This window comes from Panthera pardus, unplaced genomic scaffold (assembly GCF_024362965.1).
Source record: "Panthera pardus isolate Hobbes unplaced genomic scaffold, ASM2436296v1 HiC_scaffold_17, whole genome shotgun sequence".
NCBI classification, from domain to species: Eukaryota; Metazoa; Chordata; class Mammalia; order Carnivora; family Felidae; genus Panthera; species Panthera pardus.
Window position 1 is genome coordinate 24,986,282 of NW_026526732.1, and position 12,481 is coordinate 24,998,762.

Sequence of the window (12,481 nt, forward strand, 5' to 3'; positions counted from 1 at the left end):
TCTAAAACTACTCTGCGTGTGTATTATCTTTGAATAAACAGTATACATATGATGGGAGCCAAGTTTCTTACTGTAGAAGAAAGAAGTTGTGAATAAGCAAAGGAAGAAATATTAGATATTGGAGATACCAAAAAGAACACGTATTGGTTATTATATAGAGATACAATATATATGGTACAGAGATGATTATAGATGTGCATATACATGGCATACTGCATACATACATACCTTCGCTAATGGTGTACCTAATGCTCTCTCTTCCAAGAGAGCCTGGAAGCTCTCTGTTCTAGCAAAGAAAAACACGTACACCCATATTTTGGTTTCTAAATATAATTCTCCAATTAAAGAAACCAAGACTTCCTGGAGAAATTGCTGTGGTAGGAAAAATGTAAGATGATCCTACCATAGCTCATAGTGCCAGCAAGCAAGATAGTATTTTAAATACAAACCATAAGAGCAACAACAATAATAACAATAATAATAAACAAAATAAGATGAAAGAGAAAGAGTTGAAGGAGAAGGAGGGGGAGATAATGACACAAGAGCCAATGAGAAAAACCTTCCACTGGCTACAACTAACACAATTGTGCTGCAACTAGACCATAAGATAAACAGTGATACACTTGGATTGTAACTCAGAGAATAAAACTGTCCTTGAATCTATAGTGATATGAGTAAATAATTCAATAAATAATTACATGGAGGAAAAAAGACACCTAGTTATTACAGAAGAACTACAATTAATACATGTAGAAGCAACAAAAAAAAGTAGAAGAATCTCCATTAAAACACCATGATAATGATTGCTACAACAGGCAAGATGCATTGAGGAATACCAAGAATGGTAGTAGAAACTTAAGGAAAAATAGGAAATTTTCAAAGTCTGAAAAGCTTCTCTTCCAAAGTATCTATCAGTTATTGTGGTGTTTTGTATATGTTCATAAATTGTTTGAAACTCCTTCCTTCAAGAGGTGAGCTTAATTTCCTCCCCTTGAACGTGGGATGTACTTAGTTTCGGTACTGGCATCTAATAGAGTGCAACAAGTGAGGAAGAAAAAAAAAAACAACTTTACACTGAGAAAGAGAAGCTTAATAGACACTACCCTAGAGATTGAGGTTAATGCCACCAGTAGTAAAAATAGTGATACCATGTATTTCCTGATGCAAAGTGATTAGAGGGACACATAACCTCCCTCCTATGCTTCCTCAAAATCCAAATCCTCAGTCTAATCATGAGAAGACATCATATAAAACCAATGAAAGGCATTTTATTAAACAATTAATAGTACTTTCAAAAATGTCAGGTCATAAGAAAGATGGAGTCACAGATTTGAGGAAATACGTAACAACTATATGCAATGTGATATCCCAGATTTGGTCTTGAAACATTAAAATAGAAGACCCATAAGTGGAAACACTTGAGAGATCTGAATAATGTCTGTAGTTAATATTATTGTATCAATGTTAGTTTCTTAGTTTTGACTATTGTACCCTGGTTAGGTAAAATATTAGCATTAGTGGTAGCGAATATGGGACTGGGTGGGGGATATGTGGGACTATCTTTACAATCTTTGCTATCTTCTCTAAATCTAAATTTATTTCAAAATAAAAAGTTAGGGGCTCCTGGGTGGTTCAGTTGGTTAAGCATCTGACACTTGATTTCGGCTCAGGTCATGATATCACTGAGTTCGTGTCACATTTGTGCTCCATGCTGACAGTATGGAACCTACTTGGGATTCTCTCTCTCCCTCTCTCTTTCCCTCTGTCTCCCTCTCTCTTCCTCTCTCTCTGCCCCTCCCCTGCTCATATGTGTGCAATCTTTCTCTCTCAAAATAAATAAACTTTGAATACAGAGAACAAACAGGGTGGATGGGGGTGGTAGGGAACAGGGAAAAAGAGTGATGGGCATTGAGGTGGGCACTTGTTGGGATGAGCACTAGGTGTTGTATGTAAGCCAATTTGACAATAAATTATATTAAAAAATAAATAAAAAGTTTAAAACTAAATTTTACACTTGAAGTTTTCCAGAATTGTAGAAAGAGAAGCAGTGCTTCAGACATATGTACTTAATATATAAAATCAAGTGTGTATTGGAAGCATATGCAGAATCAGAGTGTGTATATATGTGTGTGTGTGTGTATATACTATATATACTATATAGTATATATACTATATATATAGTTTATGTATTTCCTTAAGCATCCCTTTTTTTTTTTTTTATTTTGGAACTATTGATTACAATATGCAAATTGTTTTTCTTTAAAATTTTATTCTTTATTTATTTTTGAGAGAAAGACAGGGTGCGAGCAGAGGAGGAACAGAGAGAGAGGGAGGCACAGAATCCAAAGCAGGTTCCAGGCTCTGAGCTGTCAGCACAGAGCCCCAGCAGGGCTTCAACTCATGAACCGCGAGCTCATGACCTGGGCCGAAGTTGGACGCTCAAATGACTGAGCCACCCAGGCACCCCTACAATATGCAAATTGTTGAGGAAAAATGTGATAAGGAAAGAGAATGACATGCAAAGAGTGGCCATTTTCGGGGTGCCTGGGTGGCTCAGTCAGTTAAGTGTCTGTCCCTCCGTTTCGGCTCAAGTCGTGATCGTGAGTTCAAGCCCTGAGTTGGGATGTGCTGACCATGCAGAGCCTGCTTGGGATTGTGTCTCTCTCTCCCTCTCTCTCTCCCTCTCCCCCGTTCATGCTGACTGTCTCTCTCAAAATAGATAAATAAACTTAAAAAATTAAAGAAAAAAATTAAAAAAGAAAACTGGCCATTTTGACACTATTTTTCAGAATATATCTTACAATAGTATGTGAGAAATATACAATTAAACTAAGTTATTTATTGTACTTTAAAGAAGAAAAAAATTACTAGCCTGCCTTTTCAATACACACGATTATCTGTGTGAGTCTGAGTATTAAGCAGAATTAGTGCAGTACATTTTCCCACACATGTTCAGTTTCCCTGTAGTGTAGAGAGCAAGATGTAGCTGCCTGTCCTAAAAATAGATAGATGCAAAGCTGTTAGTGCAAGTGTGTGCAATTTTTGTTGCTTGGTATGTAGAGTGTGCAAGGTAAGGCAAATCATGAATATATTTCTCTTGCTTGTGTGTCAATTTCTGCAGAAGTAGTGATATGTTAGTTTTGAAAAAGTCTGTCCTTTTTCAACAATGTCAAAATATTCATATAGACAGGTGTGTGTGTATATATATATATATATATATGCATATATATATACATATATATGCATATATATATACATGTGTATGTGTATATATATGTGTATATATATATGTATGTGTGTGTGTGTATATATATATATATATATATATAGACTTTTTTCAGCTTTAAAACACATTATATTTCAAGCTCCACTGGTGTATAGATAAAGTCTTTTATGGACACAGAATATATTGTTTTCCATTTCAATATATTATATAATTCAGAAAAGTTAAGTTGAACTTATTTTAATATTTATTTTTTTATTTAAAAAAAAATTTTTTTTTAACGTTTATTTATTTTTGGGACAGAGAGAGACACAGCATGAACTGGGGAGGGGCAGAGAGAGAGGGAGACACAGAATTGGAAGCAGGCCCCAGGGTCTGAGCCATCAGCCCAGAGCCTGACTCGGGGCTTGAACTCACAGACCGCGAGATCGTGACCTGAGCTGAAGTCGGATGCTCAACCGACTGAGCCACCCAGGCGCCCGTTAATATTTATTTTTAAGTGATCATTTACTCATTCAATAGACAATTATTGGTCGCTAGCTTTTGGTATTTGTAAGAGGAATTCTGACTTCACATACATCGTAGATGAGTTGAAGACAGAAGGGGATATACATTGCAGGAAAGTTTTCATGATTTTGAAGCACAAAAGAGTGGAAAACCACTGAGAGGAAAAGACACCTCAGGTGAAAACAGTGTCTATTAAATACATATAAGTCAGCCTTTCTTTTTTTTTTCTTTTTTTTTTTAATATTTTTTTAACGTTTTTTATTTATTTTTGAGACAGAGAGAGACAGAGCATGAACGGGGGAGGGGCAGAGAGAGAGGGAGACACAGAATCCGAAGCAGGCTCCAGGCTCCGAGCTGTCAGCACAGAGCCCGACACGGGGCTCGAACTCACGGACCGCGAGATCGTGACCTGAGCTGAAGTCGGACGCTTAACCGACTGAGCCACCCAGGCGCCCCTAAGTCAGCCTTTCTTAAACGTCAGTGTAATTGTAAATGACCTTGTGGTCTGTTCAGTAGACCTGCTTTGGCATCTTTGACATCTCTACTCAAATGGAGCCAAGGCTGGTGGTGTGCAGGCCACCACTGGAATAGCAGTGCTACAGCATACCCATGCTGACAAATGCTCCAAATCAGTCCCCGGAACACTGACAGCAAGGTACCCCAGCTTTTCATACAAGGCAAAAGAACAGAAATGCTTAGAGAATAGGTGCCCCCATTATGGTATATGCTCCAAAAGAAAAGGGGGTATTTTGCCTGTATTGTTTATTTTTGCTACGATCCTGGTCCCCGTAACAGTGTTTAGCACAATATAGGTATTCAATAATTTTTTCAGTGAATGGTTAATTGAAATGTCTTATCATATGGAAGACAGGAAAGAGTTTCCCATGTAATAATTGTACATATTTATGTTTTGAAATTTTGGAAGTCAAATATGAAAATCAGAGTTAATAGGTTGAAAGCATATGACAGTCTTTTGACAATATGTGAGAGCTAATTAATGAGCAAACAGACAGGCTTTTACAATTATAAAATTTTTCAATGTGGGAAAACTTAGCTAATTTCAACCAGGAAAAAGAAGATAAAGGGGGTAAGAAACTGTCAGTAGACCCCACCACAAAAAGTACAATGTGAAGTTTTCTCTTTGTACATTAGGGAGAATATGTGTATATTTCTGAATGTATTTCTGTATGTAGACAATTGATTTTCCTAACTTACTTTGAAATGTTTATTAATATTTGAGAGAGAGAGAGTAAGAGAGACAGTATGCAAGTGAGGGAGGAGCAGACAAAGACTGAGACAGAATCTGAAACAGGCTCCAGGCTCTGAGCTGTCAGCACAGAGCCGGATGCAGGGTCCAAACTCATAAGCCATGAGATCATGACCAGAGCTGAAGTCGGACACTTAGCCAACCAAGCCACCCAGGTGCCCCAATTTTTCTAACTTCTTATGTTAGACATTTTGAAGAAATGGTATCTCCATCAGGATATTGTTACAGTTGATTGAAATAATTTACTTAAAGCAATAAGTAAGTGCCTGGTATATAATGATTGTTCAGTAAATCATCATTATTATTGATAAGTTAAGTAAAGTAAAGTAAAATAATATAAAATAATTCAGTGCATGGGTAAATAGGTAACTATAAGGGGTACTGGATGGAAAGGGCAAGGTATTTCAAGGAAAATTGTGTGAGCTTGAGGAAGCCCACATGTTCTGGATATTAAATAAGAAGGAGGAGGGTTTTATAAGTTCTGCAGTGCTAAACAAATATTAGTCTGTATAGTCCTAGAAAGATATAAAATGTTTCTTAATATTTTAAATTTCATGACATTCATTCCAACCTATGAAGATTTACTGAAAACCATACTGAGTCCAAAATATAGTATGCTAAAGCTCTCATGTTCAGGCTTAACAGGTTCAGAATCTCCCTGCCAAACAGTCTTAAAGCTAGAAAAAGCTTAAAGAAAATTTAGTAGTGAATGTGAAACTGCATGCAGGGCACATGAAAAGTATAGGTTGCACTTATGTGTGTGGTTTTATTAAGGTATAAATCTTCCATTATTTTGCCAGCGAAAGGACAGATGGTTGCCCTAAAATGGAATCTGGATGCAGCATCCACATACTGAATGTCATTATACACAGCAACAGCTGTGTTTAGCATATCCTTCATTTGAATTCTAGTTCAGAGGAAAGACAAAAAATCATAGCCTGTCTATTATCACCAGGCACTATGTCCAAATGATAAAAACAGAAGGCTTTTCTGAGGAACTAAAATTTAAGGAGAGCATAGCCATAGTGGCTAGGAAATCCAAGGTTGGAAAAATGACCAGTCCTGGACCCGTGGAATATCCTGTATTTAATTGTACCCAGGAATTAAAAACTCAAGTTCAAGGGAACGTAAGAAAGATGATGCAAGATTAAAAAAACAAAAACAAACAAACAAAAACCCACTAGCATAAAACAGAAAACAGGAGAAAACACTTGATCTGTATGAAATTTTTGAGGTTTTTTTTTTTTATTGTGTTCACTCAAATCCAGTTGATACCTCTGAGAATGAGAGCAACACTCTGAATTAGCTCAGGTTACCCTAAGTGCCGCTTAAACAACAGAGATTTATTTTCTTAAAGTTCTGGAGGTTGGAAGTTCAAGATCAGGGTCTGACAACATCAGATTCTGGTGTGGTTCTCTTCATGGCTTGCAGAGGGTTTCTGCATGCTGTTGTCTCACATGACAGCGGACCTGGAAGGAGGGTAGAGAGGGAGAAACATGGAGCTCTGGTGTCTCTTCTTATAAAGGATACTAATCCTATGAGATCAGGGCACAAGCATACATCCTCATTCAATCTTAATTACCCCCTAAAAGCCCTATTTCCAAATACAGTCACATTGGTAGTTAGAGCGTCAACATAGGAATTTTGGGGAACATCATTAAGTATACAACAAGCTCCTGAACAAATAATATTGTAATATGTGTCGCCATAAATTTTCCTTCTGAAATTGCTTTGTGTACAATTTGGTGGGCAAGGGCTGTGACCACCACCAAGTATCAAGTGTGCATCCTAAAATAGGTGACTACTTAGCAAACTGCGTGACCTTAGGCCAATCACCTCTCAAAAACTGTTTTTTATTTGCAAAGTGAGGATACTAATGATATCTAGCCTAAAAAGTTTCTGACGGGCATGTACAATACGCACTAATTAATAACAGATCTTATGAAATAATATTGCCCCGAAAATAAAATTTCCCTTAAAATGTATTTTCCTTAAAATTCCATTGAAATATTTTTCTTTAGATGACAGCATTGTGAACAGCTAATTTCCCAAGGAATTTTTACAAATATCTGGAATCTCTCCAAACTTTCAAAACTTTTATTGAAAAATATATTTTAAATATGCATATTCTTGTTGGCAATAATGATTGACAAAGTTTTATATGAGGAAATGGTTTATATTTAATTCTTTAATTCTTTATTTATTTTTGCTGTGGCTTAAATGCATCATGAATGCATGAATGGAAAGTGATGGGTGCTCCAGATGTAAAAAGAAAAAAATAAAAACTGACAATTTGATGAAGTAAGTTCTATAATAAGTCTGATTTATAAATGGCTAAAATAAGACATAGTAGGTTATTAAACAAAGCCACACAGCTAGTAAGCCATAGAGGCAGGATTTGAAACTGAGGGATATGGCTCTGGTGCCTATTGATTAAATTGTTATAATAGGTTATTTGAGATTAAACTGGCCACTCTAGCATGACTTCACTGTATTCAAAAATTTTGATGAGGTTACTAAAGCAGTTCCAGAAATGTGATTATCAGTGTACTCAAAAGTGATTCATTCCTCAGGGCCTGATATGCTCATCAAACAGAACATATTCATTTGAGAATAATATTAATTTATTAATTACCATAAAAATAACTAGGGATAACCTAAATTCTTATGTCAGCTTTACAGCAAATCTCTGTCTCACTTGCTATTATTTTATTGGTGAAACTTTAGTATTGTCATTAAATTATTATGCATGGATTTTATTTTGGGGATGTACCTGTTAAATAATCACTTTTACCCATTTTGACTCTTTGGGGTTCACTCTTCCTGTTTAGTGCTGTAGATACCCTGACACATCCATTTTTATGGTTGAATATGGCTCATGTCCTAATAATTCACTGATAGATTTTTTTCTTCAAACATAATACTCTACATTTTTTTTAGAGGCGTGGATTTTTAGTTACAATGAAAACCTATTTACATCCCTTTGAGATCATGATGTATTCATCTTTACTGGTTATGAGTGCTCCCTAAATTTCTCAATCCCAGTTTATAAATAAGCTCTTGAATTTCTTCACATTGTTTCATTTCATCAATTATTTAATAATCTTATTAGCTTACTGCTCAGAAAGAAATAAGACCTTACCTGAGGACTCTTCAGTCTTTCCAGGGAAGAGTAAAGGCGTAGTAGTCAACATATATTGCCAATGTGGTTAAATAGTTTCTCTGAAAACAAATGTGATGTTATTGAGGGGGGGCGGAAAAACCAACTAACTTTGAGTTCAGTTAATGCTGTGATTTAAATTTTTCAAAGTATGTAAATGTGTTAGAATAACTGCTCAAATTAGGGGTCTGTAATCATAATAAAAAGTCTATTAAATAAACAAATCAAAACATCATTTTGAACATAATTGTGAATCTACATTAATGAATATTCTCCTTTAAATGCTGATCAAATAGTAATTCTTGATGTTATGATAAAAAATATGATGTGGTTTCATCCTTGTCAGGCTCTCATCAAATGGAACAGCAGACAGACATGACAAGAAAGATTAAATTCTGATTTTTGTTCCTAATCTTAGTCAGTTCTTCTCACCCATCAACTAGGTGGCTTCTCTTGGAGTGTTCTTAGAGAAAGAAAGCAATGAAAAGAAATGGGAAGGCCTGGGAAATCGGGGGAATTAAGTGTGGCATGTTCTATGTGAAACGAGATGAAATTTTCCAACGTTTCAGATTAGCTTTTTTTGTGGAAAATTTTAAAAATACAAAGAAAAAGTAATGGTAAAACGAACTCTGTGAAGCCAGTACCCAGCTATAATAACCATCATCTCTTGGTTTTGGACATTTGTACTTCTATCCGTGTTTACTGGTATCTTCTATTATTTCAAAACAAATGCCAGATATAATATTTAATTCACAACTATTTCAATCAACTTTTCTAAAATAAAATTATTCTTTTAAAACTGATACCAACAATTAATGTATCATCCCTAACAACCCAGTAATATCTAACTTAATATTTTCCGATAGATGACATTCAAATTTCTTAATTATTTCACTTTTTCAGTGGATTGGTTAAGATCTAAACATTGTGTTTAGAAAGCATCCTCTTAAATCTCTTTTAATGTGTAATTTATCCTACTCTTTCTTTTTTCCTTTCAAAATGTTGTTTTAAAGAAATTGTGCCCTCAGTTCCGTAGTGGTTTCGTAATTTCTCACTTTCTGTTTTTTCTTGACTGAGTCCTCCTGGCACTTAAAGGAAATCAAAAACAAAATGAAAACTGTTGCTCTGCCCCTATATTTCCTGAACACTGGTAGATAGTTCTAGAGGTTTGAAATGATTCAATATAGAGTTTGGGGGAAGGGTTCTTTATATATGGTGGTGTGTACTTTTATCAACGAGCATATGACATCTAGTTGTTTCTGCTTTTGTGAGGTTACAGTGACCATTGAAAAACTTGCCAAGATGCTTTTTTTTTTCTTTTTAATTAGGTGTTTGTAAAGTGGTGATATTCTAGTTCTATTATTTCTCTTTTTATTAGCTGGATTACTTCTATAGGGAAAAACTAGCACTCCTCATCTACTTGGGTCGGTTACCCTGAGGTACAGTTCATAAAGATAAGAAATGCTTGATTCTTTCCCTCTATTCACCAGTTTTCAGAACAAGGAGTTACTGTGTAGCGTCTTGAAAATATGTTTAAAGAAGTTTTTTGTTTGTGTTCTTTAATTTGATTTTTGAATTACACATCGTAATATTTAATGTGCTTCAACCTATTACTGTTAACATTGTATTGAAATTAAAACTCTTCTGTATATTACCAATGCAAGCCTCTTCAGGTTAGTTACTGAGTCTTTTTTACAAGCATGGAGTAATTTTTGGTGGCTTCCTTGTTTTATAATATGCTTAGGGTCCAGGTTCATCTTTTCCATATCCTGCCTCAGAACTGGGCCGTATCTCCAGCAAACACAAGTTCCTCTGGTGTAACAGACAAGAGCCTTTGCACTTGGTTCTTGATGGCAACTGATTTGTTCCCTGCTTCTTGGCCTTTTCAGTGGTTAGAGTAAAACGTTTCTGTCAGAGAAATTTCATCACAGATTTATACTGATACTTTCGAATCAAATATGATAATTTTAGCATTTTTACCCAACTTATTTTATTTTGTATTCATTTCTCTTTTCTTTTTGGTTAAACATCTTGGTTCTTAATGACTTTAAATAATTACTTGGTTCATATGTTACATATGTAGAATAACTTATGAATACTACCAAAATTATGACCCAAAATGTGTTTTTTATTGAAAATAGTTCTAGATTTGTTTTCAGCATATTGAAAAAATGTAGTTATGTAAAATACTTACATGTTCTAATATAAAATCTAGAAAATAAAGTCTATACTGTTGGGTAGATAAATAAATAATAAATAAATTCAGAAAAGTCTAGCTGTTGTCCCTGACTCATTTTATATTCTCCCTCTCATGCATAAATAACACTATCATTCACTGCATGATTTAGGCTTTCATTTTTAAAACAAATAAGAAAATACAAATGTATTTGAATTTATGCATAACTTCCTTAGATAAATATTGCTAACCTGTATACATTTTTGCTTTCTTGTTTTTCTTTTTTACATGTATAGCTATGCAATTCTCTGTTATGTGAATGAACTATGCTTTATCCAACTGATGCATATCAATGGATATTAGGAATATTTCCAGGCTTGTCAATATAATTTCTACCCTAAGAGATTCTTCACAGTGTGTCTTTGCCTGGACAAGAATTTTATTTGCTGAGTTGTGTGACTTCATAGCATCCAGAAACCTCAGCAACATCGATTTTGCTTGACCTCACTTGTACTTTTCCCTCTGCATTGAACTGCAAACTAAATCTAGAACTTTAAATAATTGCAAATAAATGATAAACTGCAACCTAAATCTGGAAAACTCCATTTCAACTTCTTCCAAGATCAGCTTACCAAATTATCCATGGAGTACATTTGAGTGATTTTTGGGTTTTCTAGCTCTCCAGGCACTAGAAACCTCTTTACATATTTTCCACTTTGTCCTGTAAAGAAGTGACACCATAAAAGTCTTGGTTATATTTGTGTCTTTTTTTTTTTCCATTTTTTCCTACCTTATCACTAGTTTTGTTGTTGTTGTATGTGTCTATTTGGGTTTGTTATCTGAGTTCTTTAGTTATTTGTGGGAGAATTTGTAGAAATTCAAAATTATTACCATCTCTCCTGAATGCTATATTTTACACTGGTATAGGATGGTATGTATTATCTCATATATCATCCGATATATAATTATTTATCAAATATATATCTTAATTATATGTATATGAAAATCTTTGTAGAAAATTACTTTGACCTCATTATAAAATTTGATATACTTTTAAAACATTCTTCATGCTAAAAGAATATTCTTTATGCTAGTGTTTTGCCTACTTTTATAACTTAGGACTAAGACCTGCTAACTTTAATGTCTCCTTTATTCTCCATAAAATGAGGCATGAAAATGACAAAGGTATGTTTTCAATGACAAAAATATGTTTTTGAATCATTTGCTTTTCATTCAAAAGCTGCCATGCCCAAATGTGTTTATGATAGATAATTAAATAACGTTACTCAGCAAACATGGAAAACCTTGAAGAACTTCAAATATGTTTTAAATTCTATTTCTATGTATTTTTATATACAATATCAGTTTTTTTTACTTTTTGAAAACCATAGTGCTATTTAGGTCTAAAATTGTGCTATGAATTTTGGATCTTAAAGCAAAGTTAATCAGTCGGTATGCATATTTTAAGAACTTATGTTAGTGTGAGAACATATCTTCTTATTCCCAGATGATAGCTCCTTCATCATATAAATCTTAACATAAATCTCTCTCTTACCGTATGAAATTCAATTTAATTGACTGAGTGACAAATTGGTTTAGTCTGTCATTATTAAGTAGTTTTTAATAAGTCCCATTGTGTGGGTGACCATATGCCTGGCATTCAAAGTGTGTTTTCTGTGTAAGCATGTCTTTACCATTTCATGTCCTTTGAAACTCTGTAAAAGCACCTTATACAGTTCTGGTTTTATTTTTTTGAGGTGACATTGCATAGAGGTGTTAGAGAGGGGAAAGATACAGTATTAAAGTGATATAAAAACTAAATTCAGTACCCCGAGATAAGCTAAGACACTTCTGAGCTACTTTAATAAAAACCAAATGCAGGTGACATTAATTACTGAAAAATATATCAATGAAGAACACCAAAAAATCATGAATGAAATGCAATAAATCACATTTCAAAGAAATGCTCAAAGAAATCCCTAGTGGCCAAAAATAGAGAACAGAAAATAAAGTGGGTAATCAGACACCACTTTTGTGAATCTTGGTAACAGAGAAGGTTGAGTATTAAGAGATCTATAGAAAGAGATCAGCCAGGCTTGAGCTGTGCAATTGAGTCTCCTATGTAAAATGTTCAAAATGCAATTCCTC